General features: G+C 36.7%; 1 non-coding gene across 1 annotated transcript; it reads right to left on the reverse strand.

Annotated features, from left to right (window-relative positions):
• Positions 1-6,792: 6,792 nt before the first annotated feature.
• LOC123638974 lies at positions 6,793-6,896 on the reverse strand. Its single transcript, XR_006735544.1, has one exon. It is a non-coding gene; the product is annotated as a U6 spliceosomal RNA (small nuclear RNA).
• Between the last annotated feature and the right edge of the window lie 5,156 nt (positions 6,897-12,052).

The following is a 12,052-nucleotide window of genomic DNA, read 5'->3' on the forward strand; positions in this document are numbered from 1 at the left end:
GGAGAGATTTCTAAAAGAGGGATTGCTAGGTCAAATACATATATAACCTTGCTGTTACTATAAAAGTCCTTCTATGGGAAAAATGCCATTTCACATTCCCAAAACAGCAATGTATATGAGTGCTTGTTTCCTGTCAGAATACATTGGGGTTTTTGCTCTTGTGATTGTTGAAAAATAATATCTCAGTGTAGTTTAAATTTGCATTTCCTTTATTAAAAGTAATGGTGAATATTATTTAATATGGCAAAGAACTGTGTGCATTTCTTTATCTGCAAACTAACTGTCTATGTCTCTAGTGTATTTTCCTATAGTGTTGTCAGTTCTTTTTTTATGTTTTAGAAGCTCCTTATATGTAGGGATATTAAATTTTACTGTGTGATATAAATTATAAATATTCTTCCAAGTTTGTCATTCATCTTTTTACTTTACTTATAATATTCTTATAGTACAAGATTTTAAAAAATTTTCATTGAATCAAATTGATCAATCTTTTTCTGTATTGTTTCTGAATTTTAAGCCATTGTTAGTGTAGTAGATTGGAAAAAACAGCCACAAATTCTTCCCACTCTGATCTGTACACACCTGTTAAGCATGACTTTACATCTCTTCCTATCAAGAGATGGAGACTGTTTCTCCATCCCCTTGAATTTGAGCTGGCCTTGTACTTTGCTTTGACTGATAGAATGCTGTGGAAGTGACTTAGTGAGAGTTCTTACCCTCTTGGAATCCTGAGACCACCATGTGAAGAAGCCTGAACTGTCTCCATGAGAATAAGAGATCATATGGAAAAGAGTCCCCACCTACAGTTAACACTAACCCCAGATACGTGAGTGAGGCCATCCTAGGCCATTCAGCTCCAGCCACCTTGCCAGATGACTGCAGTTGTATGAGTGACCCCAGGGAAGACCAGAAAAGAACCACCCAGCTCCAAATTTCTGATCCACAAAATTGTGAGCAAATAAGATAGTTCTGTACTAACCCACAAAGTTAGGGTAGTTTGTTAGGCAGTGACATGTAGTTAAGATAGTTAGGAAATACAACTTAACTTTGGGTTTGGTACACATTTTTTCTTTTAGCTTTAATACTACTGCTTTTCACACTCCTCAATGGGAATGAAGAAAGAACTAGTTGTGTCCAGCAGAACCAGAATTTGTCCAGCTTAGCCTCCCAGCCAATTGTTGCCTTTTCTAAAATTCTTTTCAGAATTGCTAAATGCTGAAATGTGACTGCATATAGAAGAATTTTTTTCCTTTTAAGATTCAATGTTATTTAAAACAGCTTTTGAAGCAGCAGCTATGAAGTCCAAAAACAACCTAGGTTTTACTGATCTTTTTCGAATTTAACAACCATTGTAATGAAAGCTTAGAAACAGTATTCCACAGCAGCATTTTTATTGTTAGACTGTTGGCTGATTTTAATATAATAAAAAATGTAATGTGCATTGAAAAAGTCAGAGTGAGATAAGTAGAATGTGAGACCTAGAATGTGAAATGTATTGCAAAACATAAAAATTGGCAGCAGATCAGATAATGCAGTTACTTCTCTTTGATGTAGACAACAGAGATAAAGGAAGACTAAATTTAGAAAATGTAACACACTTTTCAGTGGGTGACAGGCCCATAAAACTTAAATATTACTTTCATTTGTTGAAAAAAATGTATGGAGCAGATTGTCTTTAACAATGGATCTGAGATAACTATTTCTGTCCATTTTTTTTAGCGTGAATTTTCTATTACAAAGTACAGTGTGTTCCATAGCCAGCTTTTGAGAGTTCAAGCTGGATTCACAGGAGATTAGATTCTGAATGTGTTAGTAGTTTCAGTGCCAACTATTTGTCCTGTCAGATAGCATCCATTGACTAGAAGCGACACTGTCCATTATAATAAAAGCACATTTTATAATGTTTTCCTCAGTTAAAAAACTTCAATAAAGAAATTTCTAGAAAAAGATTATTTAATTTTGGGGGTAAGTTTTTAGTGAACAAGCTGGAAAGATGCTGACGTTTATTATTATTTGAATTTTTCACATGAATATATAATTTCAAGTAATCATTGCCCAAATTAATAATGATAATAATATAAAAACTTGACTTTTACTTTCTGAGATTATTTCTAATGAATAGTGATTTTTCAGGGGAAAAAAACAGATGAAAAGTAAATTAGCTTTTTCCTATATCAAGTGACATGGAGGTGAGAAGATTGTGGGCATTACTACTTCTCACCTTCCTTTGTGCTGTTCTTTCCTTATTCTATTATTGCATTTATCATTCTGTTTTGCAATGATTTGTTTATATTCTAGAATCCCCCACTAGAATGGGAATTGCCTGAGAACAAAGACTAAAGTAGGGCTCTCAGTAAATGCTTGCTGAATGAAATTATGAGGCTCAGGGAGTTATAGCTTGTTTTATAGACTTGAATACTATGAAACTGTTGATATTAGGCCATTTTTGACCTACAAAAACAGCCATTACATAGGGCTCAACCTAAATACATTCCAAGAGGCAAACCTTGAGAAAAGTTCAGATTAGTTAACTTCATTAAAACAACTATAACTTCTAACATAAATACAGAATTCTCTCAGATTATATAGAAACTCAACTAAAGAAATTCTCAAATATAATTTTTTTCCAGAAAGAAATCAGCCTATATTTTTCTTTTCTCGGTACAAAGTCCACTTGTTATTCTGAATGGAATGTTGATTCCATTTGTATTTTTTTTTGGAAGCATTATATTTATTGACATCTTGCTCAGGGCTCCATCTAGACAGTCGTCCTTCGGATCTTTGTTAATAAACTAGAGAGGGTAAATGCAGGGTTTCAGTTCAGCCGTGCTGTGGAAAACCTTTTGAGCTTTAGAACAAGCATCATCACATTAATCAGTTTACATGAGAACTGTAGCTGCAGGCAGATTCCAGTGCAATTACATGTGCCACCTCACATTACTTCAGCTTCACTGTTCTTGAAGAGATTGTTTCCCAAGTATTTAAACCTGACTCTTCATATCAGAGTGACTAGTTGAACTTCTCCCAAGCTGAAAGCTGAACAGAAACACTCAATATTCTCATATTGTTCCTCAAAATTGATTCAAGAATCACATCAGAATAATAAAGTTGATATCAGAGCTTATATAAGTTCTTTTTTTTTTTTTTTTTTTGAGACAGAGTCTCCCTCTGCTGCCCGAGCTAGAGTGCCACGGCATCAGCCTAGCTCACAGCAACCTCAAACTCCTGGGCTCAAGGAATCCTTCTGCCTCAGCCTCCCAAGTAGCTGGGACTACAGGCATGTGCCACCATGCCCGGCTACTTTTTTATATATATTTTTAGTTGTCCCGCTAATTTCCTTCTACTTTTTAGTAGAGACGGGGTCTTGCTCTTGCTCAGGCTGGTCTTGAACTCCTGAGCTCAAGCGATCCTCCTGCCTCGGCCTCCCAGAGTGCTAGGATTACAGGCATGAGCCACTGCGCCAGGCCAGAGCTTTTATAAATTCTACAAAAACATTTCTTGTCCAATGATATCTCACTTCAAAAAATTTATTCAGGAAAACAGCAGTAATGAAGCAGAGTTCCCAGTACCATCTTAACTCTTTTTTTTTTTTTGCCTCTTGACTATTTTGGTTATAGTAATATTTCCTGCTTCTTCCAAAAACTCAATTTCCTATTTCCTCATAACTCAGTATTAACTGGAGGCAGGATTTCTCATATTCTTAGTGCAGGCAGCTGGCCATCATCTGGGCTGTCTGCAATTTCTTCACATGGATGAATTTTGTCCAGTCAAGTTCCCATAGTTTGAAGTTTAATACAAATATATGGCTAAAAATATATGGTTAAAAAATGAAGGGGTGAGTGGAGGGATTTGTCCTACTAAATATAAAAACTTATAAAGCCATGGCAATTAAGATAGCTGATATAGGTGGATAAACAAATAGCTAATGGAAACAAATATGGAACTGAGATACAAGCCTACACACATATGTCAATTAGCATATGATTGATTACAGACCAGTGAGGAAATAGCCTTTCCAGTAAGTGATGTGGGAACTATTGGGTAGCCACATGAAAAATAAAATAAAATTAGCCCTTTACCTCATAATATACAAAAAAAAAGTTCAAAAGGATTAACAATTTACAAGTGAGAAGAAAAATTGTAAAAATTTTAAAAGAAAATATTTCTATGACTTTAGAATTGGGGAAGGATACCTCAAGACACAAAATTACAAAACAGAAGGAACCAATCAATAATTTAGATTACATTAATATAAAAAACTTCTGTATGACAAAAGTTACCATAACGTAGGTGAAAAGATAAGACACAGGTAGAAGATATGTGCAGATATAAAACCAACAAAGGACTAGGATCCAGAATATTTGAACAAGTTCTACCAAGAAGTAAAACAAAGAGAAACTCCCTAAATAGAAATTCACAAAGGATAAGAATTCAAAGAAGAAGAATAATGCTGAATAGCTAATAAATATATATGAAAAGATCCTTAACTTCACTGGTAACCAGGACAATGCACATGAAAATAATACGCAAAAATGTTACACCCATCATATTTAGAAAAATTTCAAAAATCTAACAATACCACATGATGCATTGGTATATACGGTGCTTATTGGTAGATCCAATTTGAAAAGTATTTGACAATATCTAGTAAAGACGAAGATACTTATACCCTATGACCCAATGACCCAACAATTTCATTTCTAGGTATGTACCCTATGAAAACTCTCACATATGCTCAAGATGATATGTATCAGAAACATTGTAATAGCCAAAAATTAGAGATAACCTAAATGAATATCAAGAGAAAATGGAGAAATAATTTGTTTTGTTGATGTAATTATGTCTTAGAAAAGTGAGATTCTGCATGGATTTTAAATTTAATCTGTTTACATCATTTTTCCCCCCAGGAAAACAGCTCACTTATACAGAGGAATACCTTTATATATTATTTCTGCATCAGATATCAATTATATATTCACATGAATAAGAAAAATTTAGTGTTTTACGCTATAAGTCAGGTGGTAGTGCCTAATTATAACATTATTGAGCAAAATCAACCTCCTATGTCAAATATAGTTTATAATTTAAAACAGACAAACTTAGTTTTCTACAGCAATCATCATAACCAATGTAATTACCTATGATAAAAAAACTATTTAGCTGGGTATGATGATATGCACCTGTGGTCCCAGTTATTCTGGAGGAAGGAAGGTTGCTTGAGGCTAGGAGTTCAAGACTACAGTGCGCTATGATGGTGCCTAGGAATAGCCACTGCACTGTCACCTAGGCAACACAGCAAGACCTGTATCTATTTAAAAAATTATTCTTGTTGGAGCTATTAAAATAAACCTTTCAAGTTTATAGAAAAGCAATTTTCTTTTCATTTTTTCATGTTTTTTGCCATTTTTAGTAAACAGAAAAGCTATTTTCTGTTGATGAGATAGGGAAAATATATAGATACTAAATTTTGTGGTAACTGGTATGCAAATATAATATTCATCCTTATCTTTCTAAATAAAAGATAATTATTAATCTTATGCTTGACACTCTCAAAATCTCTTGTTTCAATAGCTTCTTAATGTTTTTCATTAAGTACCCATTGAAATTTAGACCTATGATTTCAGCTTTGCTTATAATCAATAATGAATCAAAAAATCAGAGGCTTATACATTTTTATTTTTACAAGCAGAAAAGCAGTGGCCGGTGGGAGAAAGAATGGGAATACTATATAGCAGTGAAAACAGAAGAAATACAATTTCATGTATCAACATGGATAAATCTCAAAAATACAATGTTGAGTAGAAAAAGCAAGTTATAAAAGGATATGTAGAGTATGATGCTATATGCTTACAAAGGAGAAAGTATCTGTTGTTTGTAGATACCTACGTATATTACAAAAGTATACAAATGTACATGGAGATGATACCTATTTCAAGATAGTGGTTACATCTGAGAAGGGAGGGAGAGGAATGAGATGGTGAGGAACACACAAGGAACTTTATATTTTTACTGCTTTATTTGTTTTAAAAGATGTGAAGAAAAAATGGCAAATAATGATATTTTGAAGTAAGATGACAGGTCCATGTATATTTAGTCTCCAAATTTTTCTGGATGTTTGAAATATTTTGAAATTAAAATATTAGATAAAAGTGAGAAAACTTCACTGTTTATGTGTAAGATTGCACTCTATCATTCTTTTCATTCTTTTTTTCCCCTCTTGCTTATATAATTGCAAAATATCATTCTTTTCAAATGCTAGAAGAGTAATTAGCTAACCGGCCCTTCTGAAACAGAAAAAAAAATACATTTGGCAGACAGCACTGCTGAGAACTTGCAAGGCTGGGTTTTAGTCTACTTCAGGACTAAACTAACTGTGTGACCTTGAGCAAATCAGATATTCTATCTAATCTGTTAAATGAGAAATTTGGACTAATAAAATAGAATGTCTTCTGAGTTTCTTTCTGATGCTAAAAAGTTGAGATTATCACTGTACCCGTGCAAACAGGTAGAAGAAAGAATCTTTGCTGTCATTAAGGGACCTATTCTGAGGCTAACTGGCTGCCAAGACACTGCATACTCATTGTTGGTCTTGAAGGCAGAGATTACATATGATCTAAAAACTCTATAATGCCGCAATGCCTGTATGTCCTAGCAAAGAGGAGGGCACATCATAGACTTCATTTTTGAGGAATTTTGACTCTTACTTTCTGCCCCCCACCCCTACAGTTAACAACTGTTTCTTTTTCTTTTTTCTTGCAGGTAACATCAGTTTTATTGGGTTGGGGCAGCAAAAAAAGTATGGAATGTTTCACGAATTTGCATGTCATCCTTGTGCAGGGACCATGCTAATCTCTGTATTGTTCCAATTTTAGCATATGTGCTGCTGAAGCGAGCACTATACTGTTTATTTCTCTGAACTTCTTATAGCTCTTCTTCCATAAACAGAATGTTACCCTTCTCTATTAATCAGGTCGATTCTAAGTGGTTTATTTTCTTACCAATCTTAAAATCCTTCTCTCAAGTGGCACATCTATTGTCTATTAAGGCCTCAAAAATTCTACAGTACCCTTGTAAATAAAGCTAAAGGTGTTGACTGCAGCCTCCAGCCCTTTGCACCAGTCTGTTCTGCCTTAATGGCCTTCATTACCCATCATTTCATGGCTGATTCACAGTCTATAATTTGATCATGTACTTTTGTTTTCTTATTTTTTATAAATCATTTCCACAATCTCCATTCCCTTTCTGCCTCTTGGCATTTTCAGAGGATGTCCTGAATATTTAAAAACAATTTACTTTCTCCCTTTAATCTATTTCTGTTGTTCCTTTCGGCCTTATCCCCAAAATAAATAAAATAAACTTACATTATATATTTATCATTAATGTTCATATAGTGCATTATGCATGTGTTGATTTGATTTGATCTTTGTCAGTTCATTAGAGCTTGGTGTCCCACACTAAGAGCTTTATGTCCCATACATAATTGTTGCAATTAAAACTGGGAAACATGTTTTTCTCTGCACTTGGCTCCTGTCTACAAATTTGTGTAAGGCATGGTTAACAGGTAAGAAGACGATGGAAATCAGGCCAGCCTTGTGAATTAGAAACCCATGTATTCTAGTTATCTCTGTTCCATTTCAAGAACAAAACCCACACTCCCAACTATAAGAGTTCTAGAAAATGCATGCCATTAATCAAAGAAAGGGCCACTTAGAAGAAGGTGGTTGGTGCAGTACAAACTCATTAGTACTACTGAAAACACATCTCAAAGGTAATGCCTGACGTGTGGGTAAATAGTATAAATAAGATATCGCTCCTTATCTGAGTCTCTGGGTTACAATCTACATAAGGACCGAAAATGTCTTACCTGCCCTCCTCCACAGCACACAGAACAGCGCCAGGACACATACAAACTCAAAGTTAGTTAATGATGGTTAAGAAAAAAACGTAGTTTTACATTCATTATTTACTTAATATTTACCCATCTGAACTTCAACTTGCAATAAATCACATTCACACGCTGTGGAAATGGATATAGGGAAATCTAAAACCAAGTAGAAGGAGGAGGCAATAATTATAGATGGATGAGTAATTTTATTAAATATAAATTCTTCTAGTACTTTAAACCTTCCACTCAAGGTTAACCACTCACTACACTTACTTTAGTTGCAATTTAGGTCTTAAAGGAGAATGAAAATTGTATTTCTTTAACATGGAAAAGAAATATAGTAATGAGAATTTATTCTATTAAGATGAGAATGAGTCCCAGTTACAACATTTCAAAATCTTAGGACTTAATAAAAGTCATAAGGTATCCTTTTCTGCCTTTCTGCATAAGTCCCAGAGACTCTATGGGAGTCTATAGCAGACTTGAGGCTCGATTCTCACTTTTTGTGGTCAGGATAGAATTAGGAATGTGCCATCCTGAACCTGAAAAAGAGAGAAAGAAAGAGTCTAGATTCTCCGGGACAGGCAGTACCTGGTTATAATTTTTTGCTAGTCCTTTTTGCCGCCACACAGCAAATAAATGGCATTTTAAGGAAGGCATTTCTGGTTCCCTATTGCATCCTCCACATCCAGAAAAGATAAAACCAGCTATAGGCACTTCCCTAGTCACTATAGACTTGGAAGCAGAGCTGCAAGTGACAGCCAAAGCATTTTTCAAGACTAGAAAATGCAGACGAGGAGAAGCAACTGGCTTTCCCCCCTCCTTTGGGCTGCTGGGACATAGGAGGTCAGAGAAGGTCCAGGTGTGTTCCCACATACCAATGATAAATAGCTCAGTGAAAGGGGCACCTAGATGCCATGGCACAACAGTGGAATAATAGCTGTTTTTTTCCTCTTTGGGTTTTTAAGAATTAGACAGTACTTGTTTTTTCCCCCTTTGGCGAGTTTTAATTTTAAAAGGATTCCATTCTTCTGGATGGTTTGAAAATATTTGATTTTCTTCCAGGCATTTTCTTCAAGTAATTTCCTGTTTTATTTTCAGAAATGTAGAATATGAGATAGGGATAAAGAAAGATCTACTTGACTTTAGCACAAATAATACTTCTATAAGGCACTATCAAGTATCCCAAGAAAAGTGTATGCTTGCCATCTTTTATAATTGGTTTAAAAAAATTGGACTAAAAAGTAAAACTCTGTCCCTTGCTTGCCATGCAACTAGTACGGTAAAGGGCTCCAGCTCCATTTTTTGTTTTTATTTTATTTTAGTTTAGTTTTTTTGACAGACAGAGTCTTCCTCTGTCACCCACACTGGAGTGCAGTGCTGTGATAATATTAATAGCTCACTGCAACCTCAAATTCCTAGGCTTAAGCAATCCTCCTGCCTCAGCCTTCCGAGTAGCTGGGACCATACCTGTGGGCCATCATGGCCAGCTAATTTTTCTATTTTTTGTAGAGATGGGGGTCTTGCTATGTTGCTCAGGCTGGTCTTGAACTCCTGGCCTCAAGCAATCCTCCTGCCTTGGCCTCCCAACCTGCTGGGATTACAGGTGTGAGCCACCGCGCCTCGCTACCAGCTTTGAGGTTGCTGGACTATAGGACCAAGTACTGTCCTATGATTCTCCTCTGGGATTTGATCCTGGTTCTGTGATTTCCTGAGTGATCAAAAACCCACGGCTCTATGGTTCTGTATCTGTATTTCTCTGTCAAATGGAAATTTAAGAAAAATTTTCTTCCTTAGCCATAAATGTTGCAGATTTGAAGCTAGATTCTTACTTTCTGTGGTCATGAGGGAATTAGGAATATGCCACCCTGAACCTGAAAGAGAGAGAAAGAGTCCAGATTCTCTAGAGCAGCCAATACCTGGTTATACTTTTTTGCTAGTCATTTTTGCTGCCACACAGCAAGAACCCTTGCTGAAAATGGAAATAAAGGTGATTGTCTTCATTCTTAGATTTTTTTCTGAGCATAAAAAGAGAGCCATGATGAATTCTTAGTGTCCTCCTGGAAAGAAGGAACTGAAAGATAACTGAACACTGCTTCTCAGTTCTTACCTCTTTTAATGACCACTGGAAAATGCTGCAGCATCAAAGGTACTGTCGATAGAGCTCTCTAAGCTCCTTCTTTTATTTGGTCAAATCAAGTCACTACTTTTCAAGAACCCAAATAACATTTATTAATGAACCTTTGCTGAACTGCCTACTATGGTAATTGCATTTTACTAGACGCATGGATAGGAGGAGAAGCTTACACTCTAGGCAGAGGGAAAGACAGACCCATGTGCCATGTAATGTGTTAATTACACAGACACGAAAGATGCTGTGGAGGCTTATAGGAGTGGTGGTCAAAGACGGCCTCTTGGTGAAGAGAAAATCTCACCTGAGTTTTGAAGGACGAGTAGGGGTAGCCAAAGGAAGAAGTGGGGACTTATGTCAGTGGGCAGCAGTCAGGGCGAACATTCACGGTCTAAGATTTTTGTGGTCTGCACGTGACTCCTACTACTATTTTAATTAGAATTTCTGGTTACTGGAGAGTTTCTGCTGGTTGAGTTTCAGTGCTACCTGGAGCACTAACACCTGGGAATATAACCATAATAGTCGCAGAGTAGGGACACGTTTGGACAGGGCCACTGTCTTTCTGGTCCTATTACACAGTTTCTGCTGCCTTCATGCTTAAAGCATTTCCATGCTTCTGCATGAACTAGTTTTTTTGTTTTAAATATGGCTATTATGTAATCAGAACACCAGTACCTGGAGGCAACTTTTATGCCATTAATCAAGTATTTTATTGACTACTGTTAGTCTCAGCTCACCCATCTGGATTGCATTGTACTACTTTTCAACCATGAAAAGTTTCCTTTTTTTTTTTTTCAGGCAATAAAACATTATGACAATAATGACATTCTTGGGCAGTTTCTTGGTTCAGAAGAAAGGAATATGTAATAAGGAATTGTATTAGGATTTTGGAATTTGAATCTTCATTTTTTAGGTAGAATAACACACATATCTCCAACCTAATAATTAGATTCTAAATATGGCCCATTTAAGAAATAGTTTTCAAACATATCATTATTATACAAGATATTTCCTGACATCACTCCCCCCCCAAAAAAAACCCCCCAAATGAGCATTCAAACAAAGAACGACTGTAAGCAAGATTACAGCTGTTTTTCTAGACCACACAAAGTGATGATTTCTGTTTCTGAAACTCAGCACATGCTCTGTCTAGAACACTCTCGTATGCTGAAAGGCCACTCTTTTGGACAGGAGTCACAACTCCAGGTCAGCACACAGGGAGCAGGAGGACAGTAGATCACTCCTGGTCACCAGTGGGATGACAGAGCACCCTCTCTTGACTCTCTTTTTTATTTTTATTTATTTATTTATTTATTTTGAGACAGAGTCTCACTCTGTTGCCCAGGCCAGAGTGCCGTGGTGTCAGCTCAGCTCACAGCAACCTCAAACTCCTGGGCTCAAGCGATCCTCCTGCCTCAGCCTCCTGAGTAGCTGGGACTACAGGCATGCGCCACCATGCCCGGCTAATTTTTTCTATATATTTTTAGCTGTCCAGCTAATTTCTTTCTATTTTTAGTAGAGATGGGTCTCACTCTTGCTCAGGCTGGTCTCAAACTCCCGAACTCAAGCAATCCTCCTGCCTCGGCCTCCCAGAGTGTTAGGATTACAGGCGTGAGCCACCACGCCCGGCTCCTCTCTTGACTTTCTAGAATGAGTTAGTGAAATGTTTTCCTTTTATGGGTAAACCATACTTGTCTCAGTGATCTCTGACCTCCAGATCTTGCCTGCCCCGCCCTGTGGCCCCAAGGGGCACTGCCACCCTGCCAGGATAGCTGTTGTGGTGCGGAAACCCAGATAGAACCACAGGCCAAGGGCCTGACTGAATTCCCATTCATACATTCTTTCATTCATTCGTCATTCCACAAGTATTTGTTGAAGGCCTACTACATGTCAGGCACTGCTGTAAGCAGACATCAAAAGAGACTAAAATCCTAGTCTTCAAGAGGCTTCTATTCTAAGACACATTTCTGTTAGCCCTGGTTCCCTGCTCGCTGTTTCTAGGGCTACTGATACAGGACTCTGCCAGTGTGGCGGGG

The sequence above is a fragment of the Lemur catta genome, chromosome 5, assembly GCF_020740605.2.
Source record: "Lemur catta isolate mLemCat1 chromosome 5, mLemCat1.pri, whole genome shotgun sequence".
Taxonomy (NCBI): domain Eukaryota; kingdom Metazoa; phylum Chordata; class Mammalia; order Primates; family Lemuridae; genus Lemur; species Lemur catta.